This window comes from Leuresthes tenuis, unplaced genomic scaffold (genome assembly GCF_036924035.1).
Source record: "Leuresthes tenuis unplaced genomic scaffold, fLeuTen1.0.hap1 SCAF_1, whole genome shotgun sequence".
In the NCBI taxonomy this organism is placed as follows: domain Eukaryota; kingdom Metazoa; phylum Chordata; class Actinopteri; order Atheriniformes; family Atherinopsidae; genus Leuresthes; species Leuresthes tenuis.
The window spans coordinates 908604-928098 of record NW_027325355.1 but is presented as its reverse complement, the minus strand read 5'-3'; the positions used below and the strand labels follow the sequence as shown (position 1 = coordinate 928098).

Genomic DNA, 19495 nt, shown 5'->3' with positions numbered 1-19495 from the left:
TGCAATTATCTGGTTACATAGAGGAACCGTATGATTCCAGTACCTATATAATGCACATTTGTCACAGACATTGTTGCTTACGGCCACACCACCCTGAACATGCCCGACCTCGTCTTATCTCGGTAGCCAAGGAGGGTTGGGCCTGGTTAGTACTTAAATGGGAGACCGCTTGGGAATACCAGGAGCTGTAAGCTTTTTGTCTTCTCTCGACCACCTGCATGTCTTTTGTTGCAACGTCTGATCCCCCTGTGACACATGAGGAAGTTGGTCATCTTCAGCTGCTGCTGCTTTGTTGGCAGACACGAAGTGATCTGAGAGTCTCAGTTTCAGCTGCAGAGAATAATCACATCAGGGAAGAAGATGTGCCCATAACAAGTCAGCCTTTCTCTGCAATTATCTGGTTACATAGAGGAATTGTATGATTCCAGTACCTATATAATGCACATTTGTCACAGAAATTGTTCCTTACGGCCATACCACCCTGAATAAGCCCGACCTCGTCTGATCTCGGAAGCCATGGAGGGTTGGGCCTGGTTAGTACTTTAATGGGAGACTGCTTGGGAATACCAGGTGCTGTAAGCATTTTCTCTTCTCTCTACAACCTGCATGTCTTTTGTTGCAACGTCTGATCACCCTGTGACACATGAGAAAGTTGGCCATCTTCAGCTGCTGCTGCTTTGTTGGAAGACACGAAGTGATCTGAGAGTCTCAGTTTCAGCTGAAGAGAATAATCACGTCAGGGAAGAAGATGTGCCCACTACACATCAGCCTTTCTCAGCAATTATCTGGTTACATAGAGGAACCGTATGATTCCTGTACTTATATAATGCACATTTGTCAGACACATTGTTGCTTACGGCCACACTACCCTGAACATGCCCGACCTCGTCTGATCTCGGAAGCCAAGCAGTGTTGGGCCTGGTTAGTACTTGGGTGGGAGACCGCTTGGGAATACCAGGTGCTGTAAGCTTTTTCTCTTCTCTCTACCACCTGCATGTGTTTTGTTGCAACGTCTGATCACCCTGTGACACATGAGGAAGTTGGTCATCTTCAGCTGCTGCTGCTTTGTTGGCAGATACGAAGTGATCTGAGAGTCTCAGTTTCAGCTGAAGAGAATGATCACATCAGAGAAGATGATATGCCCACTACACATCAGCCTTTCTCGGCAATTATCTGGTTTCATAGAGGAAGTGTATGATTCCAGTACCTATATAATTCACATTTGTAACAAACATTGTTGCTTACCGCCACACCACCCTGAATAAGCCCCACCTTGTCTTATCCTGGAAGCCAAGCAGGGTTGGGCCTGTTTCGTACTTCAATGGGAGACTGCTTGGGAATACCAGGTGCTGTAAGCTTTTTCTCTTCTCTCTACCACCTGCATGTCTTTTGTTGCAACATCTGATCACCCTGTGACACATGAGGAAGTTTGTCATCTTCAGCTTCTGCTGCTTTGTTGGCAGACACGAAGTGATCTGAGAGTCTAATTTTCAACTGAAGAGAATAATAACGTCAGGGAAGAAGATGTGCCCCCTACACATCAGCCTTTCTCGGCAATTATCTGGTTACATAGAGGAACTGTATGATTCCAGTACCTATATAATGCACATTTGTCACAGACATTGTTGCTTACGGCCACACCACCCTCAATATGCCTGACCTCGTCTGATCTCGGAAGCCAAGCACGGTTGGCCTGGTTAGTACTTGGGTGGGAGACTGCTTGGGAATACCAGGTGCTGTAAGCTTTATCTCTTCTCTGGACCACCTGAATGTCTTTTGTTGCAACGTCTGATCACCCTGTGACACATGAGGAAGTTGGTCATCTTCAGCTTCTGCTGCTTTGTTTGCAGACACGAAGTGATCTGAGAGTCTCAGTTTCAGCTGCAGAGAATAATCACGTCAGGGAAGAAGATGTGCCCACTACACATAAGCCTTTCTCGGCAATTATCTGGTTACATAGAGGAACCGTATGATTCCAGTACCTATATAATGCACTTTTGTCAGACACATTGTTGCTTACGGCCACACCACCCTGAACATACCCGACCTCGTCTGATCTCGGAAGCCAAGCAGGGTTGAACCTGCTTAGTACTTGGATGGGAGACTGCTTGGGAATACCAGGTGCTGTAAGCGTTTTCTCTTCTCTCTACAACCTGAATGTCTTTTGTTGCAACGTCTGATCACCCTGTGACACATGAGGAAGTTGGTCATCTTCAGCTGCTGCTGCTTTGTTGGCTGACACAAAGTGATCTGAGAGTCTCAGTTTCGGTTGCAGAGAATGATCACATCAGAGAAGATGATTTGCCCGCTACACATCAGCCTTTCTCGGCAATTATCTGGTTGCATAGAGGAACCGTATGATTCCAATACCTATATAATGCACATTTGTCAGAGACATTGTTGCTTACGGCCACACCACCTTGAATAAGCCCGACCTCGTCTGATCTCGGACACCAAGAAGGTTGTACCTGGTTAGTACTTGGATGGGAGACAGCTTGGGAATACCAGGTGCTGTAAGCTTTTTCTCTTCTCTCTACCACCTGCATGTCTTTTGTTGCAACGTCTGATCACCCTGTGACACGTGAAGAAGTTGGTCATCTTCAGCTGCTGCTGCTTTGTTGATAGACACGAGGTGATCTGAGAGTCTCAGTTTCAGCTGAAGAGAATAATCACATCAAGGAGGAAGATGAGCCCACTACAAGTCAGCCTTTTTCGGCAATTATCTGGTTACACAGAGGAAGTGTATGATTCCAGTACCTATATAATGCACATTTGTCAGACCCATTGTTGCTTACGGCCACACCACCCTGAACATACCCGACCTCGTCTGATCTTGGAAGCCAAGCAGGGTTGAACCTGCTTAGTACTTGGATGGGAGACTGCTTGGGAATACCAGGTGCTGTAAGCATTTTCTCTTCTCTCTACAACCTGCATGTCTTTTGTTGCAACGTCTGATCACCCTGTGACACATGAGGAAGTTGGTCATCTTCAGCTGCTGCTGCTTTGTTGGCTGACACAAAGTGATCTGAGAGTCTCAGTTTCAGTTGCAGAGAATGATCACATCAGAGAAGAAGATTTGCCCGCTACACATCAGCCTTTCTCGGCCATTATCTGGTTGCATAGAGGAACCGTATGATTCCAGTACCTATATAATGCACATTTGTCAGAGACATTGTTGCTTACGGCCACACCACCCTGAATAAGCCCGACCTCGTCTGATCTCGGACACCAAGAAGGTTGTACCTGGTTAGTACTTGGATGGGAGACAGCTTGGGAATACCAGGTGCTGTAAGCTTTTTCTCTTCTCTCTACCACCTGCATGACGTTTGTTGCAACGTCTGATCACCCTGTGACACGTGAAGAAGTTGGTCATCTTCAGCTGCTGCTGCTTTGTTGATAGACACGAGGTGATCTGAGAGTCTCAGTTTCAACTGAAGAGAATAATCACGTCAGGGAAGAAGATGTGCCCACTACACATCAGCCTTTCTCAGCAATTATCTGGTTACATAGAGGAACCGTATGATTCCTGTACTTATATAATGCACTTTTGTCAGACACATTGTTGCTTACGGCCACACCACCCTGAACATACCCGACCTCGTCTGATCTCGGAAGCCAAGCAGGGTTGAACCTGCTTAGTACTTGGATGGGAGACTGCTTGGGAATACCAGGTGCTGTAAGCGTTTTCTCTTCTCTCTACAACCTGAATGTCTTTTGTTGCAACGTCTGATCACCCTGTGACACATGAGGAAGTTGGTCATCTTCAGCTGCTGCTGCTTTGTTGGCTGACACAAAGTGATCTGAGAGTCTCAGTTTCGGTTGCAGAGAATGATCACATCAGAGAAGATGATTTGCCCGCTACACATCAGCCTTTCTCGGCAATTATCTGGTTGCATAGAGGAACCGTATGATTCCAATACCTATATAATGCACATTTGTCAGAGACATTGTTGCTTACGGCCACACCACCTTGAATAAGCCCGACCTCGTCTGATCTCGGACACCAAGAAGGTTGTACCTGGTTAGTACTTGGATGGGAGACAGCTTGGGAATACCAGGTGCTGTAAGCTTTTTCTCTTCTCTCTACCACCTGCATGTCTTTTGTTGCAACGTCTGATCACCCTGTGACACGTGAAGAAGTTGGTCATCTTCAGCTGCTGCTGCTTTGTTGATAGACACGAGGTGATCTGAGAGTCTCAGTTTCAGCTGAAGAGAATAATCACATCAAGGAGGAAGATGAACCCACTACAAGTCAGCCTTTTTCGGCAATTATCTGGTTACACAGAGGAAGTGTATGATTCCAGTACCTATATAATGCACATTTGTCACCGGTATTGTTGCTTACGGCCGCACCACCCTGAATATACCTGACCTCGTCTGATCTTGGAAGAAAAGCAGGGTTGGGCCTGGTTAGTACTTGGATGGGAGACCACTTCGGAATACCAGGTGCTGTAAGCTTCTTCTCTACTCTCTACCACCTGCATGTCTTTTGTTGCAACGTCTGATCACCCTCTGACACATGAGGAAGTTGGTCATCTTCAGCTGCTGCTGCTTTGTTGGCTGACACGAAGTGATCTGAGAGTCTCAGTTTCAGTTGCAGAGAATGATCACATCAGAGAAGATGATATGCCCGCTACACATCAGCCTTTCTCGGCAATTATCTGGTTGCATAGAGGAACAGTATGATTCCAGTACCTATATAATGCACATTTGTCAGAGACATTGTTGCTTACGGCCACACAACCCTGAACATGCCCGACCTAGTCTGATCTCGGAAGCCAAGCACAGTTGGGCCTGGTTTGTACTTGGATGGAAGACCTCTTGGGAATACGAGGTGCTGTAAGCTTTTTCTCTTCTCTGTACCACCTGCATGTCTTTTGTTGCAACGTCTGATCACCCTGTGACACATGAGGAAGTTGGTCATCTTCAGCTTCTGCTGCTTTGTTGGCAGACACAAAGTGATCTGAGAGTCTCAGTTTCAGCTCGAGAGAATAATCACGTCAGGGAAGAAGATGTGCCCACTACTTATCAGCTTTTCTCGGCAATTATCTGGTTACATAGAGGAACTGTATGATTCCAGTACCTATATAATGCACATTTGTCACAGTTATGGTTGCTTACGGCCACACCACCCTGAACATACCCGACCTCGTCTGATCTCGGAAGCCAAGGAGGGTTGGGCGTGGTTAGTACTTGGATGGAAGACCTCTTGGGAATACCAGGTGCTGTAAGCTTTTTCTCTTCTCTCGACCACCTGCATGTCTTTTGTTGCAACGTCTGATCACCCTGTGACACATGAGGAAGGTGGTCATCTTCAGCTGCTGCTGCTTTGTTGGCAGACACGAAGTGATCTGAGAGTCTCAGTTTCAGCTGAAGAGAATAATCACGTCAGGGAAGAAGATGTGCCCACTACACATCAGGCTTTCTTAGCAATTATCTGGTTACATAGAGGAACCGTATGATTCCTGTACTTATATAATGCACATTTGTCACAGACATTGTTACTTACGGCCACACCACCGTGAATTTGCCTGACCTCGTCTGATCTCGGAAGCCAAGCAGGGTTGGGCCTGGTTAGTACTTGGGTGGGAGACAGCTTGGGAATACCAGGTGCTGTAAGCTTTTTCTCTTCTCTCTACCACCTGCATGTCTTTTGTTGCAACGTCTGATCACCCTGTGACACATGAGGAAGTTGGTCATCTTCAGCTGCTGCTGCTTTGTTGGCAGACACAAAGTGATCTGAGAGTCTCAGTTTCAGCTGCAGAGAATAATCACGTCAGGGAAGAAGATGTGCCCACTACAAGTTAGCCTTTCTCGGCAATTATCTGGTTACATAGAGGAAGTGTATGGCCACACCACCCTGAATAAACCAGACCTCGTCTGATCTTGGAAGCCAAGCAGGGTTGGACCTGTTTAGTACTTGGATGGGAGACCACTTGGGAATACCAAGTGCTTTAAGCTTTTTCTCTTCTCTCAACCACCTGCATGTCTTTTGTTGCAACGTCTGATCACCCTGTGACACATGAGGAAGGTGGTCATCTTCAGCTACTGCTGCTTTGTTGGCAGACACGAAGTGATCTGAGAGTCTCAGTTTCAGTTGCAGAGAATGATCACATCAGAGAAGATGATACACCCGCTACACATCAGCCTTTCTCGGCAATTATCTGGTTGCATAGAGGAACCGTATGATTCCAGTGCCTATATAATGCACATTTGTCAGATACATTGCTGCTTACGGCCACACCACCCTGAACATGCCCGACCTCGTCTGATCTCAGAAGCCAAGCAGGGTTGGTCCTGGTTAGTACTTGAATGGGAGACTGCTTGGGAATACCAGGTGCTGTAAGCTTCTTCTCTTCTCTCTACCACCTGCATGTCTTTTGTTGCAACGTCTGATCACCCTGTGACACATGAGGAAGGTGGTCATCTTCAGCTGCTGCTGCTTTGTTGGCAGACACGAAGTGATCTGAGAGTCTCATTTTCAGCTGGAGAGAATTATCACGTCAGGGAACAAGATGTGCCCACTACATATCAGCCTTTCTCTGCAATTATCTGGTTACATAGAGGAACCATATGATTCCAATTGCCTATATAATGCACATTGTTCACAGAGATTGTTATTTACGGCCACACCAACCTGAACATGTCTGATCTCGGAATTCAAGTAGAGTTGGGCCTGGTTAGTAATTGAATGGGAGACCTCTTGGGATTACGAGGTGCTGTAAGCTTTTTTTCTTCTCTCTACCACCTGCTTGTCTTTTGTTGCAACGTCTGATCACCCTGTGACACATGAGGAAGGTGGTCATCTTCCGCTGCTGCTGCTTTGTTGGCAGACACGAAGTGATCTGAGAGTCTCAGTTTAAGTTGCAGAGAATGACCACATCAGAGAAGATGATATGCCCGCTACACTTCAGCCTTTCTCGGCAATTATCTGGTTGCATAGAGGAACCGTATGATTCCAGTACCTATATAATGCACATTTGTCAGAGACATTGTTGCTTACGGCCTCACCACCCTGAACATGCCTGACCTCGTCTGATCTCGGAAGCCAAGCAGGGTTGGGCCTGGTTAGTACTTGGATGGAGACTGCTTGGGAATACCAGGTGCTGTAAGCTTTTTCTCTTTTCTCTACCACCTGCATGTCTTTTGTTGCAACGTCTGATCACCCTGTGACACATGAGGAAGGTGGTCATCTTCAGCTGCTGCTGCTTTGTTGGCAGACACGAAGTGATCTGAGAGTCTCAGTTTCAGCTGAAGAGAATAATCACGTCAGGGAAGAAGATGTGCCCACTACACATCAGCCTTTCTCAGCAATTATCTGGTTACATAGAGGAACCGTATGATTCCTGTACTTATATAATGCACATTTGTCACAGACATTGTTACTTACGGCCACACCACCCTTAATTTGCCTGACCTCGTCTGATCTCGGAAGCCAAGGAGGGTTGGGCCTGGTTAGTACTTGGGTGGGAGACCGCTTGGGAATACCAGGTGCTGTAAGCTTTTTCTCTTCTCTCTACCACCTGCATGTCTTTTGTTGCAACGTCTGATCACCCTGTGACACATGAGGAAGTTGGTCATCTTCAGCTGCTGCTGCTTTGTTGGCAGACACGAAGTGATCTGAGAGTCTCATTTTCAGCTGGAGAGAATTATCACGTCAGGGAACAAGATGTGCCCACTACATATCAGCCTTTCTCTGCAATTATCTGGTTACATAGAGGAACCATATGATTCCAATTTCCTATATAATGCACATTTGTCACAGAGATTGTTATTTACACGAACCTGAACATGTCTGATCTCGGAAGCCAAGGAGGGTTGGGCCTGGTTAGTAATTGAATGGGAGACCTCTTGGGATTACGAGGTGCTGTAAGCTTTTTTTCTTCTCTCTACCACCTGCATGTCTTTTGTTGCAACGTCTGATCACCCTGTGACACATGAGGAAGGTGGTCATCTTCAGCTGCTGCTGCTTTGTTGGCAGACACGAAGTGATCTGAGAGTCTCAGTTTAAGTTGCAGAGAATGACCACATCAGAGAAGATGATATGCCCGCTACACATCAGCCTTTCTCGGCAATTATCTGGTTGCATAGAGGAACCGTATGATTCCAGTACCTATATAATGCACATTTGTCAGAAACATTGTTGCTTACGGCCTCACCACCCTGAACATGCCTGACCTCGTCTGATCTTGGAAGCCAAGCAGGGTTGGGCCTGGTTAGTACTTGGATGGGAGACTGCTTGGGAATACCAGGTGCTGTAAGCTTTTTCTCTTTTCTCTACCACCTGCATGTGTTTTGTTGGAACATCTGATCACCCTGTGACACATGAGGAAGATGGTCATCTTCAGCTGCTGCTGCTTTGTTGGCAGACACGAAGTGATCTGAGAGTCTCAGTTTCAGCTGAAGAGAATAATCACGTCAGGGAAGAAGATGTGCCCACTACACATCAGCCTTTCTCAGCAATTATCTGGTTACATAGAGGAACCGTATGATTCCTGTACTTATATAATGCACATTTGTCACAGACATTGTTACTTACGGCCACACCACCCTGAATTTGCCTGACCTCGTCTGATCTCGGAAGCCAAGCAGGGTTTGGTCTGGTTAGTACTTGGGTGGGAGACCGCTTGGGAAAACCAGGTGCTGTAAGCTTTTTCTCTTTTCTCTACCACCTGCATGTCTTTTGTTGCAACGTCTGATCACTCTGTGACACATGAAGAAGTTGGTCATCTTCAGCTGCTGCTGCTTTGTTGGCAGACACGAAGTGATCTGAGAGTCTCAGTTTCAGCTGCAGAGAATAATCACATCAGGGAAGAAGATGTGCCCACTACAAGTCAGCCTTTCTCTGCAATTATCTGGTTACATAGAGGAACTGTATGATTCCATTGCCTATATAATGTACATTTGTCACAGAGATTGTTGCTTACGGCCAAACCACCCTGAATATGTCCGACCTCGTCTGATCTGGGAAGCCAAGTAGGGTTGGGCCGGGTTAGTACTTTGATGGGAGACCGCTTGGGAATACCAGGTGCTGTAAGCTTTTTTTCGTCTCTCTACCACCTGCATGTCTTTTGTTGCAACGTCTGATCACCCTATGACACATGAGGAAGTTGGTCATCTTCAGCAGCTGCTGCTGCTTTGTTGGCAGACACGAAGTGATCTGAGAGTCTCAGTTTCAGGTGCAGAGAATGATCACATCAGGGAAGAAGATGTGCCCATAACAAGTCAGCCTTTCTCTGCAATTATCTGGTTACATAGAGGAAGTGTATGATTCCAGTACTTATATAATGCACATTTGTCACAGTTATTGTTGCTTACGGCCACACCACCCTGAATAAGCCCGACCTCGTCTGATCTCGGAAGCCAAGCACGGTTGGGCCTGGTTAGTACTTGGATGGAAGATCTCTTGGGAATACGAGGTGCTGTAAGCTTTTTGTCTTCTCTCGACCACCTGCATGTCTTTTGTTGCAACGTCTGATCACCCAGTGACACATGAGGAAGTTGGTCATCTTCAGCTGCTGCTGCTTTGTTGGCAGACACGAAGTGATCTGAGAGTCTCAGTTTCAGCTGCAGAGAATAATCACATCAGGGAAGAAGATGTGCCCACTACAAGTTAGCCTTTCTCGGGAATTATCTGGTTACATAGAGGAAGTGTATGGCCACACCACCCTGAATAAACCAGACCTCGTCTGATCTTGGAAGCCAAGAAGGGTTGGACCTGTTTAGTACTTGGATGTGAGACCACTTGGGAATACCAAGTGCTGTAAGCTTTTTCTCTTCTCTCAACCACCTGCATGTCTTTTGTTGCAACGTCTGATCACCCTGTGACACATGAGGAAGGTGGTCATCTTCAGCTACTGCTGCTTTGTTGGCAGACACGAAGTGATCTGAGAGTCTCAGTTTCAGTTGCAGAGAATGATCACATCAGAGAAGATGATACACCCGCTACACATCAGCCTTTCTCGGCAATTATCTGGTTGCATAGAGGAACCGTATGATTCCAGTGCCTATATAATGCACATTTGTCAGATACATTGTTGCTTACGGCCACACCACCCTGAACATGCCCGACCTCGTCTGATCTCAGAAGCCAAGCAGGGTTGGTCCTGGTTAGTACTTGGATGGGAGACTGCTTGGGAATACCAGGTGCTATAAGCTTTTTGTCTTCTCTCTACCACCTGCATGTCTTTTGTTGCAACGTCTGATCACCCTGTGACACATGAGGAAGGTGGTCATCTTCAGCTGCTGCTGCTTTGTTGGCAGACACGAAGTGATCTGAGAGTCTCAGTTTCAGTTGCAGAGAATGATCACATCAGAGAAGATGATATGCCCGCTACACATCAGCCTTTCTCGGCAATTATCTGGTTGCATAGAGGAACCGTATGATTCCAGTACCTATATAATGCACATTTGTCAGAGACATTGTTGCTTACGGCCACACCACCCTGAACATGCCCGACCTCGTCTGATCTCGGAAGCCAAGGAGGATTGGGCCTGGTTAGTACTTCAATGGGAGACTGCTTGGGAATACCAGGTGCTGTAAGCGTTTTCTCTTCTCTCTACAACCTGCATGTCTTTTGTTGCAACGTCTGATCACCCTGTGACACATGAGGAAGTTGGTCATCTTCAGCTGCTGCTGCTGCTTTGTTGGCAGACATGAAGTGATCTGAGAGTCTCAGTTTCAGCTCCAGAGAATAATCACATCAAGGTGGAAGATGTGCCCACTAAGAGTCAGCCTTTCTCGGCAATTATCTGGTTACATAGAGGAAGTGTATGATTCCAGTACCTATATAATACACATTTGTACCAGAGATTGTTGCTTACCGCCACACCACCCTGAATAAGCCCGACCTCGTCTGATCTCGGAAGCCAAGCAGGGTTGGGCCTGGTTAGTTATTGAATGGGAGACCGCTTGCGAATACCAGGTGCTGTAAGCTTTTTGTCTTCTCTCGACCACCTGCATGTCTTTTGTTGCAACGTCTGATCACCCTGTGACACATGAGGAAGTTGGTCATCTTCAGCTTCTGCTGCTTTGTTGGCAGACACGAAGTGATCTGAGAGTCTCAGTTTCAGTTGAAGAGAATGATCACATCAGGGAAGGAAGATGTGCCCACTAAGAGTCAGCCTTTCTCGGCAATTATCTGGTTACATAGAGGAAGTGTATGATTCCAGTACCTATATAATGCACATTTGTCAGAGACATTGTTGCTTACGGCCACACCACCCTGAACATGCCCGACCTCGTCTGATCTCGGAAGCCAAGGAGGGTTGGGCCTGGTTAGTACTTGGATGGAAGACCTCTTGGGAATACCAGGTGCTTTAAGCTTTTTCTCTTCTCTCTACCACCTGCATGTCTTTTGTTGCAACGTCTGATCACCCTGTGACACATGAGGAAGGTGGTCATCTTCAGCTGCTGCTGCTTTGTTGGCAGACACGAAGTGATCTGAGAGTCTCATTTTCAGCTGGAGAAAATTATCACGTCAGGGAACAAGATGTGCCCACTACATATCAGCCTTTCTCGGCAATTATCTTGTTACATAGAGGAACCATATGATTCCATTGCCTATATAATGCACATTTGTCACAGAGATTGTTGCTTACGGCCAAACCACCCTGAATATGTCTGACCTCGTCTGCTCTCAGAAGCCAAGGAGGGTTGGGCCTGGTTAGTACTTGGATGAGAGACCGCTTGGGAATACCAGATGCTGTAAGCTTTTTCTCTTCTCTCTACTACCTGCATGTATTTTGTTGCAACGTCTGATCACCCTGTGACACATGAGGAAGTTGGTCATCTTCAGCTGCTGCTGCTTTGTTGGCAGACACAAAGTGATCTGAAAGTCTCAGTTTCAGCTGCAGAGAATAATCACATCAGGGAAGAAGATGTGCCCAGTACACATCAGCCTTTCTCGGAAATTAACTGGTTGCATAGAGGAACCGTATGATTCCAGTACCTATATAATGCACATTTGTCAGAGACATTGTTGCTTACGGCCACACCACCCTGAACATGCCCGACCTCGTCTGATCTCGGAAGCCAAGGAGGGTTGGGCCTGGTTAGTACTTGGATGGAAGACCTCTTGGGAATACCAGGTGCTTTAAGCTTTTTCTCTTCTCTCTACCACCTGCATGTCTTTTGTTGCAACGTCTGATCACCCTATGACACATGAGGAAGTTGGTCATCTTCAGCAGCTGCTGCTGCTTTGTTGGCAGACACGAAGTGATCTGAGAGTCTCAGTTTCAGCTGCAGAGAATGATCACATCAGGGAAGAAGATGTGCCCATAACAAGTGAGCCTTTCTCGGAAATTATCTGGTTACATAGAGGAAGTGTATGATTCCAGTACTTATATAATGCACATTTGTCACAGAAGTTGTTCCTTACGGCCACACCACCCTGAATATGCCCGACCTCGTCTGATCTCGGAAGCCAAGGAGGGTTGGGCCTGGTTAGTTCTTGGATGGGAGACCACTTGGGAATACCAGATGCTGTAAGCTTTTTCTCTTCTCTCTACCACCTGCATGTCTTTTGTGGCAACGTCTGATCCTCCTGTGACACATGAGGAAGTTGGTCATCTTCAGCTGCTGCTGCTTTGTTGGCAGACACGAAGTGATCTGAGAGTCTCAGTTTCAGCTGCAGAGAATTATCACATCAGGGAAGAAGATGTGCCCACTACAAGTCAGCCTTTCTCTGCAATTATCTGGTTACATAGAGGAACTGTATGATTCCAGTACCTATATAATGTACATTTGTCACAGTTATGGTTGCTTACGGCCACACCACCCTGAACATGCCCGACCTCGTCTGATCTCGGAAGCCAAGGAGGGTTGGGCCTGGTTAGTACTTGGACGGAAGACCTCTTGGGAATACCAGGTGCTTTAAGCTTTTTCTCTTCTCTCTACCACCTGCATGTCTTTTGTTGCAACGTCTGATCACCCTGTGACACATGAGGAAGGTGGTCATCTTCAGCTGCTGCTGCTTTGTTGGCAGACACGAAGTGATCTGAGAGTCTCAGTTTCAACTGCAGAGAATGATCACATCAGGGAAGAAGATGTGCCCACTACACATCAGCCTTTCTCAGCAATTATCTGGTTACATAGAGGAACCGTATGATTCCTGTACTTATATAATGCACATTTGTCACAGACATTGTTGCTTACGGCCACACCACCCTCAATATGCCTGACCTCGTCTGATCTCGGAAGCCAAGCAGGGTTGGGCCTGGTTAGTACTTGGGTGGGAGACCGCTTGAAAATACCATTTGCTGTAAGCTTTTTCTCTTCTCTCTACAACCTGCATGTCTTTTGTTGCAACGTCTGATCACCCTGTGACACATGAGGAAGTTGGTCATCTTCAGCTGCTGCTGCTGCTTTGTTGGCAGACATGAAGTGATCTGAGAGTCTCAGTTTCAGCTCCAGAGAATAATCACATCAAGGAGGAAAATGTGCCCACTACTTATCAGCTTTTCTCGGCAATTATCTGGTTACATAGAGGAACTGTATGATTCCAGTACCTATATAATGCACATTTGTCACAGTTATGGTTGCTTACGGCCACACCACCCTCAACATGCCCGACCTCGTCTGATCTCGGAAGCCAAGGAGGGTTGGGCCTGGTTAGTACTTAAATGGGAGACGGCTTGGGAATACCAGGTGCTGTAAGCTTTTTCTCTTCTCTCTACCACCTGCATGTCTTTTGTTGCAACGTCTGATCACCCTGTGACACATGAGGAAGTTGGTCATCTTCAGCTGCTGCTGCTTTGTTGGCAGACACAAAGTGATCTGAGAGTCTCAGTTTCAGCTGCAGAGAATAATCACATCAGGGAAGAAGATGTGCCCACTACAAGTCAGCCTTTCTCGGCAATTATCTGGTTACATAGAGGAACCGTATGATTCCAGTACCTATATAATGCACATTTGTCACAGACCATGTTGCTTACGGCCACACCACCCTGAACATGCCCGATCTCGTCTGATCTCGGAAGCCAAGGAGGGTTGGGCTTGGTTAGTACTTAAATGGGAGACCGCTTGGGAATACCAGGTGCTGTAAGCTTTATCTCTTCTCTGGACCACCTGAATGTCTTTTGTGGCAACGTCTGATCCTCCTGTGACACATGAGGAAGTGGGTCATCTTCAGCTGCTGCTGCTTCTTTGTTGGCAGACACGAAGTGATCTGATAGTCTCAATTTCAGCTGCAGAGAATAATCACATCAGGGAAGAAGATGTGCCCATAACAAGTCAGCCTTTCTCGGCAATTATCTGGTTACATAGAGGAACCGTATGATTCCAGTACCTATATAATGAACATTTGTCACAGAAATTGTTCCTTACGGCCACACCACCCTGAACATGCCCGACCTCGTCTGATCTCGGAAGCCAAGCAGGGTTGAGCCTCCTTAGTACTTGGATGGGAGACTGCTTTGGAATACCAGGTGCCGTAAGCGTTTTCTCTTCTCTCTACAACCTGCATGTCTTTTGTTGCAACGTCTGATCACCCTGTGACACATGAGGAAGTTGGTCATCTTCAGCTGCTGCTGCTTTGTTGGCTGACACAATGTGATCTGAGAGTCTCAGTTTCAGTTGCAGAGAATGATCACATCAGAGAAGATGATATGCCCGCTACACATCAGCCTTTCTCTGCAATTATCTGGGTGCATAGAGGAACTGTATGATTCCAGTACCTTTATAATGCACATTTGTCAAAGTTATGGTTAATTATGGCCACACCACCCTGAAAATGCCTGACCACGTCTGATCTCGGAAGCCAAGCAGGTTTTGGCCTGGTTAGTACTTGGATGGTAGACTCTCTGGGAATACCAGGTGCTGTAAGCTTTTTCTCTTCTCTCTACCACCTGCATGTCTTTTGTTGCAACGTCTGATCACCCTGTGACACATGAGGAAGTTGGTTATCTTCAGCTACTGCTGCTTTGTTGGCAGACACAAAGTGATCTGAGAGTCTCAGTTTCAGCTGCAGAGAATAATCACGTCAGGGAAGAAGATGTTACCACTACACATCAGCCTTTCTCGGAAATGATCTGGTTGCATAGAGGAACCGTATGATTCCAGTACCTATATAATGCACATTTGTCAGAGACATTGTTGCTTACGGCCACACCACCCTGAACATGCCCGACCTCGTCTGATCTCGGAAGCCAAGGAGGGTTGGGCGTGGTTAGTATTTGGATGGAAGACCTCTTGGGAATACCAGGTGCTGTAAGCTTTTTCTCTTCTCTCGACCACCTGCATGTCTTTTGTTGCAACGTCTGATCACCCTGTGACACATGAGGAAGTTGGTCATCTTCAGCTGCTGCTGCTGCTTTGTTGGCAGACACGAAGTGATCTGAGAGTCTCAGTTTCAGCTGAAGAGAATGATCACATCAGAGAAGATGATATGCCCACTACACATCAGCCTTTCTCGGCAATTATCTGGTTTCATAGAGGAAGTGTATGATTCCAGTACCTATATAATTCACATTTGTAACAAATATTGTTGCTTACCGCCACACCACCCTGAATAAGCCCCACCTTGTCTTATCCTGGAAGCCAAGCAGGGTTGGGTTGGGTCTGGTTCGTACTTCAATGGGAGACTGCTTGGGAATACCAGGTGCTGTAAGCTTTTTCTCTTCTCTGGACCACCTGAATGTCTTTTGTTGCAACGTCTGACCACCCTGTGACACATGAGGAAGTTGGTCATCTTCAGCTGCTGCTGCTTTGTTGGCAGACATGAAGTGATCTGAGAGTCTCAGTTTCAGTTGCAGAGAATGATCACGTCAGGGAACAAGATGTGCCCACTACATATCAGCCTTTCTCGGCAATTATCTGGTTACATAGAGGAAGTGTATGATTCCATTGCCTATATAATGCACATTTGTCACGGAGATTGTTACTTACGGCCAAACCACCCTGAATATGTCTGACCTTGTCTGATCTCGGAAGCCAAGGAGGGCTGGGCCTGGTTAGTACTTTGATGGAACACCGCTTGGGAATACCAGGTGCTGTAAGCTTTTTCTCTTCTCTCTACCACCTACATGTCTTTTGTTGCAATGTCTGATCGCCCTGTGACACATGAGGAAGTTGGTCATCTTCAGCTGCTGCTGCTTTGTTAGCAGACACGAAGTGATCTGAGAGTCTCAGTTTCAGCTACAGAGAATAATCACATCAAGGAAGAAGATGTGCCCACAACAAGTTAGCCTTTCTCTGCAATTATCTGGTTACATAGAGGAACTGTATTATTCCAGTACCTATATAATGCACATTTTTCACAGACATTGTTACTTACGGCCACACCACCCTGAATATGCCCGACCTCGACTGATCTCGGAAGCCAAGGAGGGCTGGGCCTGGTTAGTACTTGAATGGGAGACCCCTTGGGAATGTCAGGTGCTGTAAGCTTTTTCTCTTCTCTCTACCACCTGCATGTATTTTGTTGCAAGGTCTGATCGCCCTGTGACACATGAGGAAGTTGGTCATCTTCAGCTGCTGCTGCTTTGTTGGCAGACACGAAGTGATCTGAGAGTCTCATTTTCAGCTGGAGAGAATAATCACGTCAGGGAAGAAGATGTGCCCACTATTTATCAGCCTTTCTCTGCAATTATCTGGTTATATAGAGGAAACGTATGATTCCAGTACCTATACAATTTACATTTGTCACAGACATTGTTGCTTACGGCCACACCACCCTGAATATGTCTGACCTTGTCTGATCTCGGAAGCCAAGGAGGGCTGGGCCTGCTTAGTACTTTGATGGGACACCGCTTGGGAATACCAGGTGCTGTAAGCTTTTTCTCTTCTCTCTACCACCTACATGTCTTTTGTTGCAATGTCTGATCGCCCTGTGACACATGAGGAAGTTGGTCATCTTCAGCTGCTGCTGCTTTGTTAGCACACACGAAGTGATCTGAGAGTCTCAGTTTCAGCTGAAGAGAATAATCACGTCAGGGAAGAAGATGTGCCCACTACACATCAGCCTTTCTCATCAATTATCTGGTTACATAGAGGAACCGTATGATTCCTGTACTTATATAATGCACATTTGTCACAGACATTGTTACTTACGGCCACACCACCCTGAATTTGTCTGATCTCGGAAGCCAAGCAGTGTTGGGCCTGGTTAGTACTTGGGTGGGAGACCGCTTGGGAATACCAGGTGCTGTAAGCTTTTTCTCTTCTCTCTACCACCTGCATGTGTTTTGTTGCAACGTCTGATCACCCTGTGACACATGAGGAAGTTGGTCATCTTCAGCTGCTGCTACTGCTTTGTTGGCAGACACGAAGTGATCTGAGAGTCTCAGTTTCAGCTGAAGAGAATGATCACATCAGAGAAGATGATATGCCCACTACACATCAGCCTTTCTCGGCAATTATCTGGTTTCATAGAGGAAGTGTATGATTCCAGTACCTATATAATTCACATTTGTAACAAATATTGTTGCTTACCGCCACACCACCCTGAATAAGCCCCACCTTGTCTTATCCTGGAAGCCAAGCAGGGTTGGGTTGGGTCTGGTTCGTACTTCAATGGGAGACTGCTTGGGAATACCAGGTGCTGTAAGCTTCTTCTCTACTCTCTACCACCTTCATGTCTTTTGTGGCAACGTCTGATCCTCCTGTGACACATGAGGAAGTTGGTCATCTTCAGCTGCTGCTGCTTCTTTGTTGGCAGACACGAAGTGATCTGAGAGTCTCAGTTTCAGCTGCAGAGAATAATCACATCAGGGAAGAAGATGTGCCCACTACAAGTCAGCCTTTCTCGGCAATTATCTGGTTACATAGAGGAAGTGTATGATTCCAGTACCTATATAATGCACATTTGTCACAGATATTGTTGCTTACGGCCACACCACCCTGAATAAGCCCGACCTCGTCTGATCTTGGAAGTCAAGCAGGTTTGGGCCTGGTTAGTACTTGGATGGGAGACTGCTTGGGAATACCAGGTGCTGTAAGCTTTTTCTCTTCTCTCTACCACCTGCATGTCTTTTGTTGCAACGTCTGATCACCCTTTGACACATGAGGAAGTTGGTCATCTTCAGCTGCTGCTGCTTTGTTGGCAGACACAAAGTGATCTGAGAGTCTCATTTTCAGCTGGAGAGAATTATCACGTCAAGGAAGAAGATGTGCCCACTACATATCAGCCTTTCTCGGCAATTATCTGGTTACATAGAGGAAGTGTATGATTCCATTGCCTATATAATGCACATTTGTCACGGAGATTGTTACTTACGGCCAAACCACCCTGAATATGTCTGACCTTGTCTGATCTTGGAAGCCAAGGAGGGCTGGGCCTGGTTAGTACTTTGATGGGACACCGCTTGGGAATACCAGGTGCTGTAAGCTTTTTCTCTACCACCTACATGTCTTTTGTTGTAATGTCTGATCGCCCTGTGACACATGAGGAAGTTGGTCATCTTCAGCTGCTGCTGCTTTGTTAGCAGACACGAAGTGATCTGAGAGTCTCAGTTTCAGCTGCAGAGAATAATCACATCAAGGAAGAAGATGTGCCCACTACAAGTCAGCCTTTCTCGGCAATTATCTGGTTACATAGAGGAAGTGTATGATTCCAGTACCTATATAATGCACATTTGTCACAGATATTGTTGCTTACGGCCACACCACCCTGAATAAGCCCGACCTCGTCTGATCTTGGAAGTCAAGCAGGTTTGGGCCTGGTTAGTACTTGGATGGGAGACTGCTTGGGAATACCAGGTGCTGTAAGCTTTTTCTCTTCTCTCTACCACCTGCATGTCTTTTGTTGCAACGTCTGATCACCCTTTGACACATGAGGAAGTTGGTCATCTTCAGCTGCTGCTGCTTTGTTGGCAGACACAAAGTGATCTGAGAGTCTCATTTTCAGCTGGAGAGAATTATCACGTCAAGGAAGAAGATGTGCCCACTACATATCAGCCTTTCTCGGCAATTATCTGGTTACATAGAGGAAGTGTATGATTCCATTGCCTATATAATGCACATTTGTCACGGAGATTGTTACTTACGGCCAAACCACCCTGAATATGTCTGACCTTGTCTGATCTTGGAAGCCAAGGAGGGCTGGGCCTGGTTAGTACTTTGATGGGACACCGCTTGGGAATACCAGGTGCTGTAAGCTTTTTCTCTACCACCTACATGTCTTTTGTTGTAATGTCTGATCGCCCTGTGACACATGAGGAAGTTGGTCATCTTCAGCTGCTGCTGCTTTGTTAGCAGACACGAAGTGATCTGAGAGTCTCAGTTTCAGCTGCAGAGAATAATCACATCAAGGAAGAAGATGTGCCCACAACAAGTTAGCCTTTCTCTGCAATTATCTGGTTACATAGAGGAACTGTATTATTCCAGTACCTATATAATGCACATTTTTCACAGACATTGTTACTTACGGCCACACCACCCTGAATATGCCCGACCTCGACTGATCTCGGAAGCCAAGGAGGGCTGGGCCTGGTTAGTACTTGAATGGGAGACCCCTTGGGAATGCCAGGTGCTGTAAGCTTTTTCTCTTCTCTCTAC

General features: G+C 46.5%; 2 non-coding genes and 42 pseudogenes across 2 annotated transcripts; all 44 read left to right on the top strand.

Moving 5' to 3' along the window:
• The first annotated feature begins 75 nt into the window (after window positions 1-75).
• LOC140291261 (5S ribosomal RNA) lies at window positions 76-194 on the top strand (annotated as a pseudogene).
• A 269-nt stretch (window positions 195-463) lies between these two features.
• LOC140291018 (5S ribosomal RNA) lies at window positions 464-582 on the top strand (annotated as a pseudogene).
• Window positions 583-851: 269 nt separating this feature from the next.
• LOC140298321 (5S ribosomal RNA) lies at window positions 852-970 on the top strand. Its single transcript, XR_011913980.1, has one exon. It is a non-coding gene; the product is annotated as a 5S ribosomal RNA (ribosomal RNA).
• Window positions 971-1627: 657 nt separating this feature from the next.
• Window positions 1628-1745, top strand: LOC140293365 (5S ribosomal RNA; annotated as a pseudogene).
• A 269-nt stretch (window positions 1746-2014) lies between these two features.
• Window positions 2015-2133, top strand: LOC140313289 (5S ribosomal RNA; annotated as a pseudogene).
• Window positions 2134-2402: 269 nt separating this feature from the next.
• On the top strand, window positions 2403-2520 carry LOC140296975 (5S ribosomal RNA; annotated as a pseudogene).
• Window positions 2521-2789: 269 nt separating this feature from the next.
• LOC140279851 (5S ribosomal RNA) lies at window positions 2790-2908 on the top strand (annotated as a pseudogene).
• Window positions 2909-3564: 656 nt separating this feature from the next.
• On the top strand, window positions 3565-3683 carry LOC140313279 (5S ribosomal RNA; annotated as a pseudogene).
• Window positions 3684-3952: 269 nt separating this feature from the next.
• On the top strand, window positions 3953-4070 carry LOC140296973 (5S ribosomal RNA; annotated as a pseudogene).
• A 269-nt stretch (window positions 4071-4339) lies between these two features.
• LOC140300350 (5S ribosomal RNA) lies at window positions 4340-4458 on the top strand (annotated as a pseudogene).
• Window positions 4459-4727: 269 nt separating this feature from the next.
• LOC140296471 (5S ribosomal RNA) lies at window positions 4728-4846 on the top strand (annotated as a pseudogene).
• A 269-nt stretch (window positions 4847-5115) lies between these two features.
• Window positions 5116-5234, top strand: LOC140300450 (5S ribosomal RNA; annotated as a pseudogene).
• A 269-nt stretch (window positions 5235-5503) lies between these two features.
• On the top strand, window positions 5504-5622 carry LOC140289050 (5S ribosomal RNA; annotated as a pseudogene).
• Window positions 5623-5842: 220 nt separating this feature from the next.
• Window positions 5843-5961, top strand: LOC140296134 (5S ribosomal RNA; annotated as a pseudogene).
• A 269-nt stretch (window positions 5962-6230) lies between these two features.
• On the top strand, window positions 6231-6349 carry LOC140308664 (5S ribosomal RNA; annotated as a pseudogene).
• Window positions 6350-6997: 648 nt separating this feature from the next.
• Window positions 6998-7115, top strand: LOC140315888 (5S ribosomal RNA; annotated as a pseudogene).
• Window positions 7116-7384: 269 nt separating this feature from the next.
• Window positions 7385-7503, top strand: LOC140300046 (5S ribosomal RNA; annotated as a pseudogene).
• A 642-nt stretch (window positions 7504-8145) lies between these two features.
• LOC140301970 (5S ribosomal RNA) lies at window positions 8146-8264 on the top strand (annotated as a pseudogene).
• Window positions 8265-8533: 269 nt separating this feature from the next.
• Window positions 8534-8652, top strand: LOC140281571 (5S ribosomal RNA; annotated as a pseudogene).
• A 269-nt stretch (window positions 8653-8921) lies between these two features.
• Window positions 8922-9040, top strand: LOC140314066 (5S ribosomal RNA; annotated as a pseudogene).
• A 272-nt stretch (window positions 9041-9312) lies between these two features.
• On the top strand, window positions 9313-9431 carry LOC140275153 (5S ribosomal RNA; annotated as a pseudogene).
• Window positions 9432-10039: 608 nt separating this feature from the next.
• On the top strand, window positions 10040-10158 carry LOC140269967 (5S ribosomal RNA; annotated as a pseudogene).
• Window positions 10159-10427: 269 nt separating this feature from the next.
• On the top strand, window positions 10428-10546 carry LOC140280318 (5S ribosomal RNA; annotated as a pseudogene).
• A 272-nt stretch (window positions 10547-10818) lies between these two features.
• Window positions 10819-10937, top strand: LOC140291340 (5S ribosomal RNA; annotated as a pseudogene).
• Window positions 10938-11207: 270 nt separating this feature from the next.
• LOC140306659 (5S ribosomal RNA) lies at window positions 11208-11326 on the top strand (annotated as a pseudogene).
• A 269-nt stretch (window positions 11327-11595) lies between these two features.
• LOC140291490 (5S ribosomal RNA) lies at window positions 11596-11714 on the top strand (annotated as a pseudogene).
• Window positions 11715-11983: 269 nt separating this feature from the next.
• On the top strand, window positions 11984-12102 carry LOC140306653 (5S ribosomal RNA; annotated as a pseudogene).
• A 272-nt stretch (window positions 12103-12374) lies between these two features.
• LOC140288426 (5S ribosomal RNA) lies at window positions 12375-12493 on the top strand (annotated as a pseudogene).
• Window positions 12494-12762: 269 nt separating this feature from the next.
• Window positions 12763-12881, top strand: LOC140276937 (5S ribosomal RNA; annotated as a pseudogene).
• A 269-nt stretch (window positions 12882-13150) lies between these two features.
• On the top strand, window positions 13151-13269 carry LOC140293273 (5S ribosomal RNA; annotated as a pseudogene).
• Window positions 13270-13541: 272 nt separating this feature from the next.
• LOC140299960 (5S ribosomal RNA) lies at window positions 13542-13660 on the top strand (annotated as a pseudogene).
• A 269-nt stretch (window positions 13661-13929) lies between these two features.
• LOC140297711 (5S ribosomal RNA) lies at window positions 13930-14048 on the top strand. Its single transcript, XR_011913423.1, has one exon. It is a non-coding gene; the product is annotated as a 5S ribosomal RNA (ribosomal RNA).
• A 272-nt stretch (window positions 14049-14320) lies between these two features.
• Window positions 14321-14439, top strand: LOC140295991 (5S ribosomal RNA; annotated as a pseudogene).
• Window positions 14440-14708: 269 nt separating this feature from the next.
• Window positions 14709-14827, top strand: LOC140296112 (5S ribosomal RNA; annotated as a pseudogene).
• A 269-nt stretch (window positions 14828-15096) lies between these two features.
• Window positions 15097-15215, top strand: LOC140276408 (5S ribosomal RNA; annotated as a pseudogene).
• A 665-nt stretch (window positions 15216-15880) lies between these two features.
• LOC140295260 (5S ribosomal RNA) lies at window positions 15881-15999 on the top strand (annotated as a pseudogene).
• A 269-nt stretch (window positions 16000-16268) lies between these two features.
• LOC140284876 (5S ribosomal RNA) lies at window positions 16269-16387 on the top strand (annotated as a pseudogene).
• A 269-nt stretch (window positions 16388-16656) lies between these two features.
• LOC140294065 (5S ribosomal RNA) lies at window positions 16657-16775 on the top strand (annotated as a pseudogene).
• Window positions 16776-17044: 269 nt separating this feature from the next.
• On the top strand, window positions 17045-17153 carry LOC140296278 (5S ribosomal RNA; annotated as a pseudogene).
• Window positions 17154-17821: 668 nt separating this feature from the next.
• LOC140297495 (5S ribosomal RNA) lies at window positions 17822-17940 on the top strand (annotated as a pseudogene).
• Window positions 17941-18209: 269 nt separating this feature from the next.
• On the top strand, window positions 18210-18328 carry LOC140295567 (5S ribosomal RNA; annotated as a pseudogene).
• A 262-nt stretch (window positions 18329-18590) lies between these two features.
• LOC140297484 (5S ribosomal RNA) lies at window positions 18591-18709 on the top strand (annotated as a pseudogene).
• Window positions 18710-18978: 269 nt separating this feature from the next.
• LOC140295566 (5S ribosomal RNA) lies at window positions 18979-19097 on the top strand (annotated as a pseudogene).
• Window positions 19098-19359: 262 nt separating this feature from the next.
• Window positions 19360-19478, top strand: LOC140272676 (5S ribosomal RNA; annotated as a pseudogene).
• The last annotated feature ends 17 nt before the right edge of the window (window positions 19479-19495 follow it).